This window comes from Cetorhinus maximus, chromosome 26, assembly GCF_964194155.1.
Source record: "Cetorhinus maximus chromosome 26, sCetMax3.hap1.1, whole genome shotgun sequence".
In the NCBI taxonomy this organism is placed as follows: Eukaryota; Metazoa; Chordata; class Chondrichthyes; order Lamniformes; family Cetorhinidae; genus Cetorhinus; species Cetorhinus maximus.
The window spans coordinates 8,417,508-8,439,016 of NC_135904.1; the positions used below are offsets into that span (position 1 = coordinate 8,417,508).

The following is a 21,509-nucleotide window of genomic DNA, read 5'->3' on the forward strand; positions in this document are numbered from 1 at the left end:
TGGGAATCAGGGGGAAAACTCTCCGCTGGTTGGAGTCATACCTAGCACAAAGGAAGCTGGCTGTGGTTTTCGGAGGTCAGTCATCTCAGTTCCAGGACATCACTGCAGGAGTTCCTCAGGGTAGTGTCCTTGGCCCAACCATATTCAGCTCCTTCATCAATGACCTTTCATCATAAGGTCAGAAGTGGGAATGTTCGCTGAAGATTGCACAATGTTCAGCACCATTCGCAACTCCTCAGATACTGAAGCAGTCCATGTCCAAATACGGCAAGACCTGGACAAGATCCAGGCTTGGGCTGACAAGTGGCAAGTAACATTCACGCCACACAAGTGTCAGGCAATGACCATCTCCAACAAGAGAGAATCTAACCATCACCCTTTGACATTGAAAGGCATTACCATCACTGAATCCCCCACTATCAACATCCTGGGGTTACCATTGACCAGAAACTGAACTGGGCTAGCCATATAAATATTGTGGCTACAAGGGCAGATCAGAGGCTAGGAATCATGCGACGTGTAATTCACCTCCTGACTCCCCAAAGCCTGTCCACCATCTACAAGGCACAAGTCAGGAGTGTGATGAAATACTCCCCACTTGCCTGGATAAGCGTAGATCCGATAACATTCAAGAAGCTTGACACCATCCAGGACGAAGCAGCCCGCTTGATTGGCACCACATTCACAAACATTCACTCCCTCCACCACCGACGCACAGCAGAAGCAGTGTGTACCATCTACAAGATGCACTGCAGGGATTCACCAAGACAGCACTTTCCAAACCCATGACCACTACCATCTAGTAGGACAAGGGCAGCAGATAGATGGGAACACCACCACCTAGAAGTTCCCCTCCAAGTCACTTACCATCCTGACTTGGAAATATATCGCTGTGGCTGTGTCAAAATCCTGGAACTCCCTCCCTAACAGCACTGTAGATGTACCTACACCACATGGCCTGCAGCAGTTCAAGAAGGCAGCTCACCACCACCTTCTCAAGGGCAGTTAGGGATGGGCAACAAATGCTGGCCCAGCCAGCAAAGCTCACATCCCATGAATGAATAAGAAAAAAACTTAAGTACTAGGCTAGGTACATTGGCATAATTTTAACTAGTGCCATTGGGTCTTACATCCACCTGAGAGGACAATCTGAGGTTTTGAATGATTCAATTTCTTATTAAGTAGCATTCCAGTTCCCCTGGAAGAATGTAGCTAACCAGTGCATTGAACTAAGCCTCCTCTTTCTATACTCAACATTATTGATCCAATTGCAATATGCACTTCATGACATAATGATCCTTTTTGCAGCACTGCCTGGGCTATAATGGATTGCTTGTAAGTGACCCAATGAACCTCTCCAAGGTTGGTTATCAAGAGCGAGAGTTAGAGCCAGCAAGACAGCAGGAGAAGCCCATTCTGGGGGCTGTGATAGGAAATGCACATTTCAATCAAAAAAGAATATAGTGTCGTTCACAACCTCAGGACTCCCAAAAAGCTCTTTACAGTCAATGAAATGCAGTCACTGTTGTAAAGAAGGTGGCAGCCAATATGCACACAGCAAGATCCTCCGAATAGCAATGCGATCATGACCAGAAATTACAGGTATTAGAAAAACACACAGACATCACACACACCTTTCTCCCTGTCATTTTACACCGAGTTGTTGCTTGCAGCACAGTGCCCCAGATATTAATCTTTAGGTGGGATTGCCCGATTGTGGAATCCGTGACAAAGAGAAACCTTTGGGCAATAGACAAAATAGTGGTTCTTGTAGCTGAATCTGCCAAGATGAGATTCTCCCATCTGCTCCTTTCCCATTGTCAGAGTGTGAAGTCTGGGGACGAGGTTTTCCAGGTCTCTGCTGAGTCTGTTTACATTGACATCCGCCAAGAACAATGGGATCCCCAGCTGCTCACACAGTCACTGAGAGAAACTCCTGTAGCTCACTCAGCCCAGGTGTCAGTCTCCACCAATTCAATTCTAATGAAAGGTCTGACGTAGACTCGTGATTTCATCAAAATATTTTAGACGAATATCATGCAGGGAAATTTCCTCTCCAGTATTAACCAGTCAGTGAATGCTTCCTCAGTTACCATTGAATATGGAACAATGGAAGTCCAAGGGCGACTGCAGGCTGGAATCTGAAGGGGTTCGGCTACTTTGCTACTTTAGGGGGAGAATTTGCTCCCCGTCAGTTGGAGGGTTGGGGGGGTTTGCGGGAGCGGGCATGGGCGTGCGCGCGGCCGATCGCCACCCGCGATCGACTGGGCACCGCCATTTTATGTGGGCGGGCCAATTAAGGTCCGCCCAGCATGATGCGCGCCCAGTAGCGCTGAGCGCTACCTGTGCGGGCGGGGAGGGGGGGGTGGGTGTTACCTGAGTCGGAGCCTGCGCTCTTTTGTGCAAGCGCGTGAAAGAGCCCAGGAATCTCCCTGAGGCACAGAGCTGCCTCAGGGACATTCGCTTAAGTTTTAAAAATTTTAATAAAGGGAAAAAAAAATTTTTTTAGGACTGGGTGCAGGTCAATGGGACTAGCGGAATAATATTTCGGCACAGACTAGAAGGGCCGAATGGCCTGTTTTTCTGTGCTGTAGTGTTCTATGTCCCCTCATGTCTATGAATTTTATTAACATTTTTTTCAAACCTTTAAAAACCTTCATGAAACCTCATCCCGCCCGTGGATGAGGTTCCATGAAAAATGCAAAGGCCACCTGGGCTCTTCGCCTGCCCCCCCACCCCCCACCCCCCGGCCAACCTTAAGGCTGGACGGGCAGCTCAGTTCATTGTTTTAATTGCTAGTTAACTGGCCTTAATAGGCCTTTGACAGTTTGGCAGGCGCGCAGCCCACTCGGGTGCACGCCCACCGAGCTGAAATTCTGAATGACGCACGGTGACGCGAGATGTACACCCGATGTCACCGTGTGTCATTTTACATCTCAGTGAGCAGGCCCCGCCCCCACTTGCCAAGCCGAAAATTCTGCCCTATGTATAGAATAATAGTTACTCAGCAAAGTCTAACAGGCTGGAATTTGATTGAACAAGTCAGATTGCTTATATATAATAAATATGCACAGAAACAAATGTACTTGCTATATATGAAATACTTTAAAATTATGCACATATGCATTTATTGGATCAGTGGGTAACTCTCTTGTCTCTGCATCGCAAGGTTATGGGTTCAAGTTCCACTCCAGAAGTTTGAGCGCATAATCCAGGCCATTACTCCCAGTGCAGTACAAAAACAGAATTACCTGGAAAAACTCAGCACTGTTTTTATCTCAGTAGTTTTTTCCGCAGTAGTTTTTTGTTTTTAACTCCCAGTGCAGTACTGGTGAAGTGCAGCACTGCCAGCGGTACTTCTTTTCAGATGCGATGTTAAACCAAGGTCCAGACTGCTCTCTCAATTGCAAGTAAAAATACCCCATGGCACTATCAAAGAGGAGCAGTGGAGTTCTCCCTCATGTTCCAGCCCTCAACCAACCAACATCACTAAAAAACAGGCTATCTGGCCATTACCTCAATGCTTGCTGTGGGATCCTGCTGTGCCCGAATTGCCCGCTGCATGCCCTCACAAAACAGTGACAGTACTTCATTGGCCGTTAAGCATTTTGGGACATGCTGAGTTTTGTGAAAGGCACTATAGAAATGAAAGTCTTTCTTTCTATTCCATCCACCTCATGGTTGGACAGTTTGCCAAAATTTATAGTCAAGAGCCACCTACAAAGAAAGAGCAAAGTACAAGAGGGCTGAAGGCATCACTGTAATTGTACCATTGCAGCAAAAGCCAGTGCCCACAGGAGGGGAGGCTGAAAACTGGAGAGGAGGAATAAAACAAAATCGACTCCCAAGGTGTTCCACTATCCAAGTGGTTATTTGCAATGCAACCTGAAAAACTCCCTCCTGTCTGCTTCACGTCTCCCAGGCTACAGGAGCAACATCCATGTTGTGTTTCATTGGGCGAGCTTCCTGTTTGCTAACCCCAGAGAGCAGCGCTGACAGCCAAGTCATGAGGGGCTGTGTGACTGGCTCATTGTCCATCTGAACGAAAGAGATTGTGCAAAAGCTTTCTTTTTATGGGGGGGAAATTGCGAGCTGGAACGAATGGAGAGATAAACAAAAATAATCGGAGTTGGTGGGGGGGGGCAGATGGGGGAAAAAAATAACGTTTTCAAAAAATTGGTCTTTGAAACTAACAACAGCCTCGGAGCATTCTGTTTGTCCCCGTCTCAGTCTCGTTTCTTCATAATGAGTCAGATCATAGCCTCAACATGATGTCAGAATAAATCTATTTACTCGCTTTCTAATTAAAAGAGCCAGCAGCAGGGTTTTGCCAAATCACAATCATTGCCATGATGCACAGATCGCAGCTTGCCTCCACTAATAAACAAAGCACACTCTCTACTTCCTCAGGCCATTCCTGCACACCCTTAGAAACCATTTTGCAGTAGCAGGTGACGTTAAGGGGGGCAGCTCGGACAAGGAACCAAGAAGCTCAGAAGGTCCTCCATAAAACAGGCAGTGCAAATTTCTCAGGAGCAGGCATGGGGGCTAGAGAATGTTCCAGATTGTTTGCAGCACAGTTAATTAAAGCGGTCGCAAGGTTGCTGTCATTCTCGGATTTTCAAAATTTGGATCAATACCCGAGGGTTCATGAGGGCACCCTGAAGTTTTGAGGTTGCCGCCCATCTGTCACTAAATTTCTGTGTCGGTGACTTGCCTTATTTCACTCCAGTGATAAACAACATTTTCACAAAGAAAGCATTGTTCATCTTAAAAGTAGGAGACCCCGGGAGTTTTTTTCAAAATTTGTTCTCGGGATGTGGTCACCTTTGACGAGGCCACATTTAATGACTGCTCCAAGCTGCCCTGAGCAATTGTGTTTTATTTAACGTTTGAGTGACTTGCTAGGTCACTTGAGGTCATTGAAAGTCAACTGGCTATCACATGCAGGCTAGGCTGGGTAGGGGTGGCAGGACACAAGTGAACCAGTTTTATGTCCATCATGGTCTGTTTTCCCTTGTCCCAGCTCTCAAATGGCTGAATATTATTGAATTCAATCTACCAATTTGCCTTGATGAGACAATTGAGCTAAAGAAATACCAGTGCCGATGTTAACCTAACCTGTATGGTGGGTTCAGGTCAGGCACTAGGTTTATGCCACAGCTGATTTTACCTTCCATTGAAGTCTTTGCAGTGTAAAATTGGGCAGGGTGTAGAATGTGCATCAGTTCCAAACCCTGCCATTCCCAATAGTTGGCTTTGGTTAAAATCGAGGCTTTTGGCATGCAATGGCAAGGTTTTCCGATCTAATCAGTGTGTTCCCAAATCTCATTGCCACTGGATAAGGTTTCCCAGTGCCACTGCAGAACTGTAAAATTATTCCGACTGAATTTGTCCAGTGTGTAGCAGAACTACATGGATCAGAAGGATCAGGATTCTGGGCTTAGATGCTTGGAGAAATCAGCTAGAGTTTCTGATCCCAATCTTAAGCAATAACCCGTACTGGAAGTTTAAGGAGAGGAGAGGTTTGAGTTTGGCTGCGATATTCCTCTTTGTTAAGCGGTCTGCTTGCATTCACTGTTTACCTTTGGCACTGAGCCAAGGCACTGAATGGCTGTCAGATGTTTGGAGAACAGGATTCCAAGTTGGAATCCAAATCTTTAGGAGAAGATGGGGGTTAAAGAAACCCTGGTGCAGAAAATCATCAAAAAGGAGCAAAAATGGGCAACTGGTGAGAACAGCTCCCACTGATTGTTTGATTGTTTAAAATAACAATTTCAGCTCATTAATTGGTAAGAATAACCATAATAAATGATGATGGATGAAATATAAAGTCAGGCTTACTTTTAAAATATTTGCAGAATGCCTCTGCATTGTGGGTAAATGTCGCTGAAGGAATATGTCTAGATTTTAAGGAATGGTTGACGATAGCAGATGTTCATCTTGACAGCTGCAGACAGAAAGATTCTTGAGTCAGAAGCTGAGCTCCATTACTCCTCAGTCATGTCCATCTACAGAAAGGCAGCATTCAGGGAAATGTGGGAGAGTAAACGCAACAAACAGTTGATCTTTTGATAAAGAGACTGGGAGGGAAAAAAATCATTTCAGACATGACTAAGTTCTGGTGGTTTTGGTGGTGGTTTTGTTGCGCTATGGATAGATCCAGAGGTTTAGCAGAAACAAATAAGTGCTGATCCACAGCTAGGATTCTGAAGAGTCCTTTTATGTCCCTGTACCGCTGTAGACCAGCAGGATCATCGTCGATGGAGACTGGCTCACAAAGAGTCTAACTGTAATTATGACTCAGTACAAGCAAAGACCTTTTTTGTGCTTTTGCTGTTCAGGGGTCTTGTTAACCTCTCCTGAAACGCAAGCTCATTGATTACAAACTTTTCATCCCCACCTTCAAACTCATGGGAATTCATGCCTCTGCAGACACTTCCTAATGGTCTTTCCATTGAGGAACTGTGTTTCCCTGCTCCCTTAAGTCTAATATCTATTGCAGAGACTTCAACAATCACAGCTTCATAATCTGTAGTTATTCTCCCTAAACTCCTACCCCTCACTACCGCCCTCTCCATCCATCAGAAGCCTCCTCAAAACCTAACTCTTCAACCTCCACTAACTCTTGCTGCTAATGTTGCTTCATCTCAGAACCTCCTTCAATGAGGCTAATTCCTGTAAGTGGAAATTGTAACATCATCAGCTGATTGACCAGCTCCCAATTTGCAATCGTGGTTCAGTGGGTAGCACTCTGACGAGTCAGTACATTGTAGGTTCAAGACCCCTCTGGGGACTTGTGCACAAAATCTAGGCCGACACTGCATTGCAGAACTGAGGGAATGCTGCACTCTCAGGGATGCTGTCTTTCAGATGGGGTATTGAATGCCACTCTGAGGTGGCTGCAAAAAACCCCATGACACTATCCTGAAGAAAAGCAAGGGAATTCTTCTCGCTGTTCTGGTTAACATTTTTCTCTCAATCAACATCATTAAAACAGATTATCTGTTTCATTGTCATTTGTGGGACCTATTTATGTGGTGACCAAGGGCAGCGAAGTCCTGATATCCTTCTCAGTGCTCATTTGTTCTGAGCATGACAGAGCCGAAGATCCCAGGTTCAATTTAATGTCAGCCAGAGTGCCAACTGGAGCTCTACAGCCCTTCTTGACTTTCTTGAGCAAGTGAGGGAAAATTGGTCGGCTATGGGGTGGGGAGGATTTCTCTCCTGACCACTGCCTGTTTCCTGCTGGGAAATGCATAGATATTGGACTGAGAACTGATCCAGGCTCTAGTGTGATTCTCTTTGTAGTTAAATAACTCCCTGCTTTCTTTTGAAGGAGGCTGCTTGGACAAAGTATTGGGGCACTGCCAACGTCAGTGGATGGTAAGAGTCAAAGTCACCAGTAGAGGAGAGAGGGAGAGTCTCAATGCGAGTGGATATGTCAGGACAGTCCCCATGGTGTATAGTGGGCAAGTTTCAAGAACGTGATTTTCCCAGTATATGTGATGGGTGGTAAAACCCTCCAACTGAAGCTGCCCGAGTCTCAATCAGCTGTTTGCACTGTTAATAACTCTCAGAGGCAGTAAGAAGGATGCAGTAGAGACTTAGGGCAGCTGCAATTGGGGAAGTACTGAACCCTGAGATAGTCAGCATGGTCTTTACAGTTTAACCAGCGCCTCTGTAATTGGCACCACTGGTGACATTTTCCAGATAGACAGCTGTCTGGGGTAAGTGAGTGTGTTGGAATTGGGTTATCTTTGACTGTCGGTCATGGCTCAGGTAGCCCCTCTCACCTCTTGAGTCACAAGCTTCCAGGTTCAAGCTCCACTCCAGGGCCTTGAGCACAAAAATCAAGGCAGTTGAGTACTGCAGTGCAGTACTGAGAGAGTGCTGCACTGCCTTTCGGATGAGATGCTAAACCGAGACCCCATCTGCCTCCTCGGGTGGATATCGATGATCCCATGACACTATTTCGAAGAAGAGCATGGGAGTTATCCCTGTGTCCGAGCCAATATTTATCCTTCAATCAACATCACAAAAGAACACATTGAGCTGGATTTTCGCAGAGTCTGGGAGACAAGGCGGACCTTAGAGAATGGCAGACGCAACCTGATTCCTGGATATCCGGCCCCATTCTTGGCACCCCCAATTTTCACAAGCGCGAGGTAAGGGTGCAGGCTGTTTCAAATTGTGAGCCGACAACCCTGCACTCACAACTTGGCTGACTCCATTGTGGGGATAGCTCTCTGCAATTCTTGTGGAGTCAGGCCAGCTTTTCAATGAATCATGTGTCACGATGATGTGACTTGTGCATGAATGCGATTAATCTTTAATTTCATTGGATGATCATGCATGTATTGAAGTGTTTAAAAAGGATTTTTAAAAAAGCAAGCAAAGACACCGACACTGACAAAAGCAAGCAAAGTTGGCTGCCACGGGTCGCCTGATGTCTGGTATTATACGTTGACCAGTTTTCTGGAGTTTCCAAAGTGGAATACAACGAAGACATGCCCAGACCTCATGGAATTTCAGACTTGCTGATGTCAAGAGCTACTTCAGAAGGATTTACTGAAACTGTACTGGACCTCATATTTACATTTCTACAAGGCTACCCCTCAAGCAGAGGAAGAAGGTCTATCAGGACAATGGCTAATTGGAAAAGTGTTTGTTCTATCTCATTGAGATGAATAATGAAATAATCTGAAGCTACTGGTAGGGACATCATAGACCATGGGATGACAACCACCGTCTATTCAGACATCAGCTAAGCAAATACCTTCTGAAATCATTATGGAGAGAGAGGTCATGTGACTAGAATAACCATTTTTGAAATCTCTTTTATTAGAGTATGCAAACTGCTAAGTGGTAGTCTGGAAAAGCTGCTAACGAAGCACTAAAAATCCCCCTTCTCTACTCTCCCAAGTTAAGGCCCTATCTCTTTGACAGCTTAAAAATCCAGCACAGAGATAGTGAATTTCTATCAAAAGGAACCTCAGGTGCAAACATCATCGACTTCTGGAAAAGACGGTTTGTGTTTTAAAACGAAATTGTCTCCAGAAATTGTAGCTTTACTTGGGCTTCAACTCCTGGAATCTCAAGACCACCATGGAGAAAAATCTGCCTCAGCCATAGCTACAAGCAAAATACTCAGGCAGTGAACTCTCAAATTTTTACCTTTTAGCATTGAATTTTAATTTGACCGAAAAATAACTTCCTACTGTATAGTTTGTAATGCTGCATGCTTGTCTGTGTGTGTTGCAAATTTTAAAATATTTTTGTATCTATACCCGAGTAGGTTTTTAATAGAATAAAATTAACCTCTTTTTGTTTAAACTCAGGAAAGCCTGCCAGACTAGTTTCTTTACAATCAGCACACAAATGGTTAAGCACAGACAGTGCGTAAGCACCTTAATTCTTACTAATTCAGAAAACCTTGTTACAGTCAGACTTGGAGTGGTAAACTAGGGAAATTATTTTTATACCTCCTCACATGATTGTAAACATGTTTCACAACACCTTAGCACCTTATTCTTTCATGGGATATGAGCATCATTGACTAGACCAGCACTCATTGCCCATCCCTAATTGCCCTTGAGAAGGCGATGGTGAGCTGCCTCTTGAACTGCTGTAGTCCCTGTAGTGTAGGAACATCCACAGTGCTGTTAGGGAGGGAGTTCCAGGGTTTTGACCCAGTGACAGTGAAGGAACGGCAATATATTTCCAAGTCAGGATGGTGTGTGGCTTGGAGAGGAACTTCCAGGTGGTGATGTTCCCATGCACCTGCTGCCCTTGTCCTTCTTGGTGGTAGAGGTCACAGATTTGGAAGGTGTTGTCAAAGGAGCTTTGGTGAGTTGCTGCAGTGGTGAAGGGAGTGAAAGTAGAAGGTGGTGGATGGGGTGCCAATCAAGTAGGCTGTTTTGTCCTGGATGTTGTCAAGCTTCGTGAGTGTTGTTGGAGCTGGACTCATCCAGGCAAGTGGAGTGTATTCCATCACACTCCTGAGTTGTGCCTTGTAGACAGTGAACAGGCTTTGGAGAGTCAGGAGGTGAGTTACTCGCTGCAGAATTTCCAGCCTCTGGCTTGCTCTAGTAGCCACAGTATTTATATGGCTGGTCCAGTTGAGTTTCTGGTAAATGGTAACCTCCATCATGTTGATATTGGGGGATTCAGCAATGGTAATGCCATTGAATGTCAGGAAGAGATGGTTAGATTCTCTCTTGTTGGAGATGATCATTGCCTGACACTTGTGTGGCATGAATGTTACTTGTCGCTTAGCATCCCAAGCCTAAATGTTGTCAGGTCTTGCTGCACATGGACACGGGCTGCTTCATTATCTAAGGAGTCATGAATGTTGCTGAACATTGTGCAATCATCAGCAAACATCCCCACTACTGACCTTATGATGGAGGGTCACTGATGAAGCAGCTGAAGATGATTGGGCCTGGGATACTACCATGAGGAATCTCTACAGTGATGCCCTGGGATTTAGATGATTGATTTGCAATAACCACAACCATCTTCCTTTGTGCTTAGTATGACACCAACCATTGGAGAATTTTCCCTTGATTCACATTGACTCCAGTTTTGTCCAGGCTGCTTGACACCACACTCAGTCAAGTGCTGCTTTGATGTCAAGGGCAGTCACTCTCACATCGCCTCTTGAGTTTAGCTCTTATGTGTCGACGTTTTCACCATGGCTGTAGTGAGTCAGGAGCTAAGTGACCTTGGTGGAACCCAAACTGAGCTTCAGTGGGCAGGTTATTTCTGTGTAAATGTTGTTTGATAGCACTGTCAATGACCCCTTCCATCATTTTACTGATGATGGATGGAGGTGTCATGAACCTTAGGTTGGATGAGAGACACTTTTGAAAGGTAAGCTCAAAAGGTCTTACCCACTCCTTCTAAGCATCCATAATGAGGCTCGGCTGAGAGCCCAGACATCCATTAGTATGTTGGAACAGCTGCGCCCAAGGGAAAAAATTGCTTGATTGACAGCTTTCTCTCTTAGATCTATTTCTCAATTGCTCAATGTTTATTTACACAAGATAATGAGGTGTCAAGCACATGCAGTTTCTGCTATTGATACTTTAAAGGGTTGGTTGATTGACACTTTTATAGGGCTGTAGTAAAAAGAGTTTTTTGTAAGAAAGTTATGAATGAATGACTTTTTTTAAAGCATTTTCACAAATGACATTGTTACTATAGGGTTCATTAGCTCTGTACAGAGTGTATACTGGGTAAATTGGCATTGAAGTGAATATATTGACATGGAGGGCATGAGGGACCAGAGGGGGTGGTGGAGGGGCGTAAAGTCACATGAGCTGGCATGGAGGAGGCATAGGGAGTGTGTGGGGAGGGTGAGGGAGCTTGAGGGTGAGGGCTAGAGGGCTGTTTTCTGTTTTATTGTCAATATTGTAACTGGGACCAAGTCTTGGAGCACTGAGGTGGGCATTTTAAACAGCCTGCTTCCAAACCCAGCCGTCCCTGTGACTGCTTCCGATCTGTTCCTGGGGCAGAGGCCCTGACTCCAGTTAGCACCCACCGCCCCCAGGAACGAAAATCCTGCCTTTGCAGGCATGTTCTCCCAAGAAGGATGTGCCAAGCCAGGAAATTTTCTGAATCCTGCTACCTGCTTCATGAAAATCCATGATGGTTGCTATATAAATGCAAGTCTTTCTTGTTTCTTTATCCATTGTTTAGTAGGGGGATGGAAAACTGACCATGTTGAAAATCTTCAGTATTGTCCTTCTGAAGCCTTCACTCTTTTGGCAGTACATAAGGGTTTTAATCTGGAAATTTTCAGCATATTTCCTAATGGCTTCTCGGAATTCACTCATGGGATACAGTGAGGATATTCGCACAATGTTGCCAGGCATTAAAAAGCCTCTATCTATGCAGAAAAAGGGTCTGTCCAAGATTTTTCACTTTCATTCACAAACATGGGCTTCAATGATTCAAATGATGCAACGCGCATTTATATAATGGCCTTTAACTTAGTAAACAGCACATGGGGATAGCTTGCTCCAAGATTACATCCTCACACATCAAATCAGCCTGAGTCACTGGACTAGATGTCGTCTTACGATGGGGTAAAATCAGTAATAACGAGGTCTGGATTTAACAGCTCATTCACCTGTGTATTGCACTGGGAATGTTAGCTTGGATTGTGCTTAGGTTTCTGGAGTGGGACTTGAACCCTGGACCTTTCCTGACTTGGAGGCGAAAGTACCACCTATGAGTACTCTTGCTTTTCCTGGACCGACAAGGAAAATAAGAAAAAGTAATTAAAAAGTAATGAAAATAATTAAAAAACACAACCTTTTTGGGACTGTCAGCTGCAGCTCAAACCTGATCTGGCAGGAAGGTCACAATGGATTCCCCACACAGGCCTCTAGTTAAAATAGCACTCTGGCCTGGATGACATCATTGGGTCCAATCTCCTTATTTAAAGAAGGGCCCTGCTGGTTTATCCACTTAGTGTCCTTCTTATCTACTCAAAAGAGCAAGTTAAATCCATGTCCTGCAGTGAAAGAGCGGAATTTCAGTAGGTGAGTCAAGGGATGGATTTAACTATTCACCCACTCATCCAGATGGTTTAAAATCATTTCTTTCACATTTCACATATTTACAGAACTTACTTATGTTCCCTGCAGCTGATTTGTTCCTCTGGAAGGGTGGGGGGAGCTGATGTCAGATTTTTTATATTTCAGCAACACCAATTAAGTCTTTTGTAACATAAAAATAGTAAATGATACCAACCAGTGGGAGGGTTTTTGAAGTGGAAGTGTGTGCCGCCGAGACCAGTCACTGACCCTTGTGACTGCCACTTTAAAAGACTTGGAGTGTTTGATGGTGAGGTGGGGTGGTGGGAGGAATTCATGTTTTTTTTTGTTATTCAAGCCTGGAAAATGCCTACAGCTGTTCAACTGGGATTACTGAGCTGGGAGACATTCAGGGGACAGTGTGTAGCTAAAAGCCTGTAACTAAATATGTTTGGTCTGTCCAGTGGGACAGTTAGAGTAAAGTCCTCATGGAATTGATGAAACTAAAGAGGCCTCTTCAACAATGTGCAGTTGTAAGGAAAACAACTTTGTGCTAACGACTTGATCTCCTGCCCATTACTTATAACAAGGGTTTTAAAGGAAACATGTCTTTCTTCTGGTGTAGCTGACCCTCACTGAATATCTCACTCACTAATTCTTCTCTTTCTTCTTCTCTTTCTTCACCTCCCATTTTTTCTCACTCTCTTTCTTCCAAAGGTGATTTTTACACTATTTCATTGATACCTCTGTTTGCCTCTGATTCTTTCTCACTTCCCCTCCCACTCTCTGTAAGAAACATAGGCAGCCTCTCCCTTTTCAATAACTCTCTGTGACTTTGCATGGATCTGGTTGCAGTTGCTATGGCAATGGTTGCGCGTGTTGTTGCCAAGCTTTCTCTCAGCAAATATTCACGCCTATCCACAAATGTTTCTTTATCTGATCTCAGTCTGGCTATTTTGCCCACCAGCAATGCTTGGCAATTGTCTACAAACTGAGCTGTGACTAAGCGTTTCAATTTTAAATTTGATTTGAATGTAGTTTCCTACAGGTCCCTTAGGCACAGACACAATATTACCAAGAATAAATACTGCCATTGCACCCCTACAACAAACCTCCTCCCCCACCGTCTCCCCACCACCCCCACGCTACCTCACTTGTCAGCTGCCCAAGGCTATTGACTGTTCTCTAGCCACTGAAGAAACTCAAGACATCTCTTCAGATTGTTCTTTCCAATTTGTCATTCTATAACCAAATATTTCAACTACTACTGGATATCCCTGGCATTGCTCCTGGGTAGATTGGAGTCTGAAGCATAGCCATGGTGTACAGTTGCTGTGATGGAGTTGTGTTCAACCTGGCCAGTCTCTTCCTTTGAGGTGCTCAAATAGTCACCTCATTGCAACAGCAATTATTCCACTTGGGATTGGTGGGGGGGTGGGGGAAGAGTCCAAAACTAGGGATCATCAAAAAACAGTCACTAATAAATCCAATTGGGAATTCAGGCAAAACCTCTTTACCCAGAGAGAGGTGAGAATGTGGAACTCGCTACCACAGGGGTTAGTTGGGACAAATAGCATAGATGCATTTAAGGGGAAGCTAGATAAGTACATGAAGGAGAAAGGAATAGAATGCAATGTGCCGATAGGGTTAGATGAAGAGGGTTGGGAGGAGTCTTGTGTGGTGCATAAACATCAACATTATGCCTTTGGGCTTTATATTCTATGTAATCATTGGCTGGAAGGTTCTTTGGGACATCCTGGAGAAATGAAAGGTGGGGCATAAATATAAGATTGCTTTTTATTTCTCTTTCTTTCACAATATTTTATACTACTTGTCTAAAACTTCCTACAATTTGACCCTCCCCTAATCAACACAAGAGTCACAAAACGACAATACCAGGTAACTAATTCTCTGTTTCTCCAACCCTAACAATATGTCAGCTCAAGGTGTCTGTGCAAAGAATATTCACCCCCAAAGTATTGATGATGCAACTGCTCCAAGAGGGCACTAAGTCTGGCCGTGTGGTTAAGCTATTAAATGCGCTTCCCAGTGTGATACTAAGTCATATAGATCAGGGCTGATCCAGATCTCATGTTAAGAAATTGCAAAAGGCTCTGGCAGAGCGCTCCTTAAAGACAGATGATGATGAAACAAAACAGTGTCTGTTTTTTAATGGCATTTAGTGGTTCCGTATCTGCATGAACCTCAAAGTGATCATTTAATTGATGTTCTACAAATGAGGATGTGCTGTGTAATTACTGTCATGAGCCAGAGGCACGTGATTAAAAGAATTGAGATGGGTCACATGGCTTCCTGAACTTTGCTTTCTTATTCCTGCTAACCTCCAGCATATGCCTCTTCCTCTGTATATCCTAATTTGCCATGAAGGCTCTATTACAACAAGATCAATTTGCATTTATATAGGCACCCTTAATGTAGTAAAACATCCCACTTCACAGGAGCATTATCAAACAGACTTTGACATTGAGCAACATAGGGAGATATTAGGACAGATGACCAAAAGCTTGGTCAAAGAGGTGGGTTTTAAGCTGCGTCTTAAAGGAAGAAAGAAGCAGGGAGGTGGAGAGGTTTAGGGAGGCTATTTCACAGAGTAGGGCTTTGGCAGCTGAAGGCAAGGCTGCCAATGGTGGAGCTTTGGGGCTTTGGAGGAGGACATAATTGGGGGAGCACAGAGGTTCAGAGGTTTGTAGAGTTGGAGAAGGTCACAAAGATACAAGGGTAGGGATGGATGAAGCCATGGAGGTATTTGAAACAAAGTATGACTTGAAAATTCACCTCCACCTCCTACAGTTAACTCATTCCCAATCAAGACATCAAAAAGTGGAACTCTGCACAGCTTCTCACATTGTTTGGAATTCTCTACCCAGAGTGCTGGGGATGCTCAGTCATTGAGTATATTGAAGACTGAGATTGTTAGGTTTTTGGACACCAAGGGAATCAAGGGATACGGGGATAGTGCAGGAAGATGGAGTTGAGATAGAAGATCAGCCATGATCTTATTGGATGGTGGAGCAAGCTTGAAGGGCTGAATGACCCATTCCAGCTGTTACTTTTTACACTCTTATGTTGAGTTGCGGATACTACTATTGTCTCAATGCTGACTCATTGTTAAACTGATGACATTGGGTTTTTAAGAAGTCTGCATTCTCACTGAGCCTGCTGCTCTGATAAACATGAACAACTGCAGGAATAAAATCAGCCCTTGTTCTTTCATTTCCTCAGGCCTACCCAATGCCTCAGTTTCCAAGCCATACTTTCCCGATGTTCTGCAGTTGAATTAATCCCCTTTAGATAATACTCTAACAAGCCAAGGACTGCAGTCCATCAGTTTCTGAGCTTTAAATGGATACGTAGTCTCTCATGAACATATGAACTCTCTTACACCTCATCTCATCATCTAGCAATGTCCTGGAAACACTGAAGTCATCGTTTCAAGGAAAAGAAGGGTCTTCAATCGATAGTACAAGTCAGAGCAGGAAAATTGAAAGTGTTTAAAGGCAGGCTAATGTTGCCCTGCGTTGGATGGCTGTCTGATTTGGTTTCACTTCACATTTCTACTTCAGGCATGAGCATTTCTGTGATGGGGCCAGTTCCTGTTATATAGCAGGGACAAACAGAGACGGGCACCACCACAACCCCACAGCAATTGCTAGAAAGTGACTGTCCCCCACTTTACCATTCTGGTCACAAACCTTCCTCCATTTGGTTTACCTTTAGAGTCAGGGAATGAGGCCACCTCAACAGGTGAAATTCCCTAACTCCAATGGGACTGTCCCATCTACGACCAGCACCCCCTCCAACTTAAGACAGGTCTCCTGCCAGAGGCTGTAATATATAACACGCATCAGAACATCGAGTTATTATCCCTCAACTTTGCCAATTCATATGCCCTCCTTAAAGGGGTCTCACCGTCTCTGATTGTTGTTCTGTAATCTTTTCCTTCTGTTTACAAACAAGCAAAAGAGTTCTGTCATTGGCAACTGGTATTGCTGCCAGCAAGGAGGGATTATTGATTGACATTATCGCTCATCTCAATGGACGAATGTATCATTCTGTCTGGAAATCCATCAAGTTTCTTTATCCTTTCATGGGATGTGGGCATCGCTGGCGAGGCCAGTATTTGTTGCCCATCCCGAATTGCCCTTGAACTGGGTGGCTCACTAGGCCATTTCAGAGGGGCAGTTAAGTATGAACCATATTGCTGTGGGTCTGGAGACACAGGCAGGCCGGACTGGGTAAGGATGGTAGATTTCCTTCCATAAAGGACATTAGTGAACCAGATGGATTTTTACAACAACTGACAATAGTTTCATTGCACCATTACTGAGGCTAGCTTTCAAATCCAGATGTATTAATTGAATTCAAATTCCACCAGTTGCCATGGTGAGGTTTCAACCTGTGTCCTCACAGCATTAGCCTGGGCCTCTGGATTCCTTGTCCAATGACAACTTCACGCCTGAGTCTATGTTGAGTTGGTTCAGCTCAATCAGGGTGGCAGTTGGACGTTACAGTTGATCTCAGTACCCTCTGAAAATTAGAAAGCCAGGTTTCTTCATCCTCATTGTTGTCCAGTGACATCTTTAAGTTGTTTGTCACACACTTTGGCAAGCACAGAATTGGGCTGATCGAACTTGGCTATTCCTGTTCCACTCAGTTGAACAGTTTGCCAACATCCTTTATCTCCCCTCACACATGAAGAACCAGCATTCAGAGCACAGACTTCCCTCTGATATTCTGCTCAAGTGGCCATCAAGTGGCTAGCACAGCCATCATTTAAAAAAGAACTTGCATTTATAAAGCGCCTTTCACAATCTCAGGGTGTTCTGAGGTGCTTTATGGTCAATTAAGCACTTTTAAAGTATAGCCATTGTTATAATGTAGGAAACACAGCAGCCAATATACATACGCACAGTGAGCTCCTATAAACAGCAATGTGATAATGACCAGATAATCTGTTTTACTGACATTAGCTCAGGGATAAATACTGACCTGGCCACTGGGAAGAACTCTCCTTCTCTTCTTTCATGGCGTGGGCTCAAACAGCCCCTCAGACAGTGTGACACTCCCCCACAGGGCACTAGATTTTGTGCTCAAGTCTCTGGAGTGGAGCTTAAACCCACAATCTTGGCGGGAGCCTGGGCTGACACCACCTCACAATGGGATCCTCCAGTACGAATGATGCAATCACTCATCAAATGACTTACTGTGCAGTGACAGCCACTACTCATAAAACAGAGCTAAAACTAAATACAATTAAAGCAGTCATTATATTAAACCAACATCACATTGCACGCAGTGTCTCAAAGTCTGCAATCTGGAGCTCCCTCTGCCTGTATTCCACTTATAAAAACACTCAGTGATCACCACTATGATTTGGGATACCCTCTGAACCCTGGATTAAATTACTGCCTTCTGGAAGCGCCAGCTATCTGATATCCAAAACTGACCTGCTGTCCATCCCCCTGGGTCACTCTCTGGGGAAACATTCTTTCAACATCTCAGCTGGGACTGTGTCTTCCAGAGCTGTGTGCCCCACGCCTTCTGCACTTTAGTACTATCGACTACATGTCGCCACAGACTGGGAGAGGTTCAGTATTTAAAATATCATCCATCTTTATTGAGGTTAAGCGTGTGCATTTTTACTCAGAGACATGAATAAAGGACACAAAGACCACAATGCAGCCTGATGCCTATGAAAAGGAAAGGACGTCCATTCCTGAAGCGTCCTTCTTAGTCTCCAGACGTGCCAAAGTGCTTCCCAGTCTTATTGAAGTGGTGTCACGATTGCTATGCTGGGAGAAGAGGAGGTAATTGAACAATCGGGATCAATTAGGTGGCAAATTTGGACTTCAAAAAGCATTGTAGGTAGGGAGGGACGGAGAGGGGAGGGGAGGAAGAGCCAGAATCTTAGAATCGAGCAGTGAGCTGGCATTCAGGACCCCCCAGGAAGAAGAACTAGATTTCACATCAAATGAGTTCCTGAAATGACAACTCGTAGAGGAGGGAAGGGGATACGTTTCACAGATTGGTCTAGTATTTCCACTCCAAAGTTCACATCCTAACATTGACGACTAGTCACGGTCTTGATGTCACTTTCCCACGTTCTCTGATAATGGGGCCCCTGCAGATGCTTTTGATACTTTAAGCCACACATGATGATATCACCCGCGTGAAATATTTTTCATGTTTTATGGAGATTATGTCATAATTGAGAACAGCCAACACCGCGAGAAATACACAAATGGTTTTGGTTTCTTTCGGGTCAGAGGGCCTGAGAAAAGTTTACTTAGGTGAGTTTAAGTGGATCTGCCCTTCAATTACCATGTGGCATTTAAAGGAATGGTGGCAGTGTCACAGTAAAACATCTTGCAAGGTATAGTGCCTGTTTATAAAATGGAGTGCAGTAAAAGCACTGCCAGTGATACACTGACATCTACGCTAAAAATCCATGCTCTTTGTCCCCATATGCTGTCTTCCTTGCCCAAAGGTGTGTTGTATAATTGGTTGGCCAGACTCCATTCAGAGCACTCCATTGAGGTCTGGGCACCAAACCATGAGAGAGGCTTTATTAACTTTGGAGGAGGCACAGCCTCAGGTAACCAGAATGATACTGGGATTAAATAGGTTAAGCTAAAAGAACAATTTAGATATTGCATTCCCTTGAGGGTAGAAGATTAAGGGATGACCTAATTGAGGTAAAATTATTAAAAGAAGTTGATAAGGTAAGTAAAGAGAAATTATTTCCTCTGGTGATAGAGTCCCAAACAAGGGGGCATAACCTTAAAATTGGAGCTAGGCCGTTCACGGATGACGCCAGGAAACATTTCTTCACAAAGTGGAGTGGAAATCTGCAAATCTTTCCCTTCAAAAAAAAAATGCTGTTGAGGCTGGGAGTCAATTGAAAATTTCAAAACTGAGTAGCTGTCTCAAAACTCAGGGGATATTTTTTTAGGCAAAGCTTTTAAGAAGTCCAAAATGGGTAGGTGGAGTTTACATGCCTTTGTCTGAAGGAAGCCCATTCTGTAAATGAATTTGTAACTTCAATACAATATACATTTCATCATGATCACAACACAGTTGTAACATTCTGTTCTGACCATTTTGCAAGTTGGTCAAATTACACATTTAGTGAATATGAACTTGTAATTTTCGGAAAATGAAACTGGGCACTAGTGCCCCAATTTTAACCCCGTGGTAAATGGGTTTTGATACTTTCTGCAGAGCATTAGGGAAACTCAGGCCCCAAAGGGTTAATTGTCAGTGACCTTTGTAGAAGGTTAATTGAATGAACATCCTTTTGTTAGGGGGCCATATGTCAGGGACACTTAATTGTGTGAAGAGGGCAAGCTCATAATGTGCGATGAACGGAACCAAGTTCTCTGGGAAAGTGCTCTGTGTTCTTGTGGCTGGAGTAAAAAGCAGAGAGTGCTTACCAACACTGATAACATTGTATAATAAGACCATAAGACATAGGAGCAGAAGTAGGCCATTCGGCCCATCGAGTCTGCTCTGCCATTCAATGAGATCATGGCTGATCTGATAATCCTCAACTCCACTTTCCTGCCTTTTTCCCATAAGCCTTGATTCCTTACTGATTAAAAATCTGACTATCTCAGCCTTGAATATACTTAACGACCCAGCCTCTACAGCCCTCTGTGGTAGAGAATTCCACAGATTCACTACCCTCTGAGAGAAGAAATTCCTCCTCATCTCTGTCTTATATGGGTGAACACTTACTCTAAGATTATGCCTTCTGGTTCTAGACTCTCCCATAAGGGGAAACAGCCTCTCAGCATCTACCCTGTCAAGCCCCCCATGAATCTTATGCTTCAGTAAAGTTGCCTCTCATTCTTCTAAACTCCAATGAGTACAGGTCCAACGTCCTCAACCTCTCCTCATAAGAAAATCTCTGCATACCCGGGATCAACCTAGTGAACCTTCTCTGGACTGCCTCCAATGGCGTATATCTTTCCTTAGATAAGGGGACCAAAACTGTTCACAGTATTCTATGTGTGGTCTAAATAGTGCCTTGTATAGTTTTAGCATGACTTCCCTATTTTGATACCTCATTCCCTTTGAAATTAAGGCCAGCATTCCATTTGCCTTAAGACCATAAGACCATAAGAGATAGGAGCAGAAATTAGGCCATTCGGCCCATCGAGTCTGCTCTGCCATTCAATCATGGCTGATAAGTTTCTCAACCCCATTTTCCCGCCTTCTCCCCGTAACCTTTGATCCCCTTACCAATCAAGAACCTATCTATCTCAGTCTTAAATACACTCAATGACCTGGCCTCCACAGCCTTCTGTAGCAATGAATTCCATAGATTCACCACTCTCTGGCTAAAGAAGTTTCTCCTCATCTCTGTTCTAAAAGGTCTTTCCTTTACTCTGAGGCTGTGCCCTCGGGTCCTAGTCTCTCCTACTCATGGAAACATCTTCCTCATGTCCACTCTATCCAGGCCTTTCAGTATTCTGTAAGTTTCAATCAGATCCCCCCTCATCCTTCTAAACTCCATCGAGTATAGACCCAGAGTCCTCAAATGTTCCTCATATGTTAAGCCTGGGATTCCTGGGATTCCTGGGATCATTCTCGTGAACCCCCTCTGGACCGTCTCCAGGGCCAGCACATCCTTCCTGAGATACGGGGCCCAAAATTGCTCACAATATTCTAAATGTGGTCTGACCAGAGCCTTATAAAGCCTCAGCAGCACATCCCTGCTTTTATATTCTAGTCCTCTCAAAATAAATGCCAACATTGCATTTGCCTTCCTAACTACTGACTCAACCTGCAAGTTAACCTTAAGAGAACCCTGGTCTAGGACTCTCAAGTCCCTTTACACTCCAGATTTCTGAATTCTCTCCCCATTTAGAAAATAGTCTATGCCTCTATTCTTCCTACTAAAGTGCATGACCTCACACTTCCTAATGTTGTATTCCATCT

At 44.2% G+C, this 21,509-nt stretch overlaps 1 protein-coding gene across 2 annotated transcripts in view; it reads right to left on the reverse strand.

Moving 5' to 3' along the window:
* coro2ba (coronin, actin binding protein, 2Ba) overlaps nucleotides 1-21,509 on the reverse strand; it is a 169,390-nt gene that overhangs the window by 109,208 nt on the left and 38,673 nt on the right. The window contains exon 1 of one of the 2 annotated variants that reach the window (XM_078530063.1): nucleotides 17,556-17,680. The exons of the other annotated variant lie outside the window; for it this stretch is intronic. The gene's annotated coding sequence lies outside the window, so the exon portion shown is untranslated. Of the gene's footprint in view, nucleotides 1-17,555; nucleotides 17,681-21,509 lie in introns of those variants that run through there. 2 annotated transcript variants of the gene reach the window in all.